Genomic DNA, 443 nt, shown 5'->3' with positions numbered 1-443 from the left:
TGTATGTATGAATGTATGTATATGTATATATGTATGTATGTACGCATGTATGTGTGCGTATGTATGTATGTTTCTATCTATCTATCTATCTATCTGTCTGTGTTTCTGTCTGTGTGTCTGTCTGTGTGTCTGTCTGTGTGTCTGTCTGTGTGTCTGTCTGTGTGTCTGTCTGTGTGTCTGTCTGTGTGTCTCTGTGTGTGTCTGTCTGTGTGTTTCTCTGTGTGTCTGTGTGTGTGTCTGTCTGTGTGTTTCTCTGTGTCTATCTGTGTGTGTGCGTGCGTGTGTGTCTATTTCTGTGTGTCTAATTGTGTGTGTGTGTGTGTGTGTGTGTCTGTCTGTCTATCTATCTACCTGTCTATCTATCTATTTATCTGCCTGTCTGTCTGTCTGTCTGTCTGTCTGTCTGTCTATCTATCTATCTATCTATCTATCTATCTATCTAT

Source organism: Octopus bimaculoides, chromosome 27, assembly GCF_001194135.2.
Source record: "Octopus bimaculoides isolate UCB-OBI-ISO-001 chromosome 27, ASM119413v2, whole genome shotgun sequence".
In the NCBI taxonomy this organism is placed as follows: Eukaryota; Metazoa; Mollusca; class Cephalopoda; order Octopoda; family Octopodidae; genus Octopus; species Octopus bimaculoides.
The sequence above is the reverse complement of the archived record's forward strand: the minus strand, read 5'-3'. Positions refer to the sequence as shown.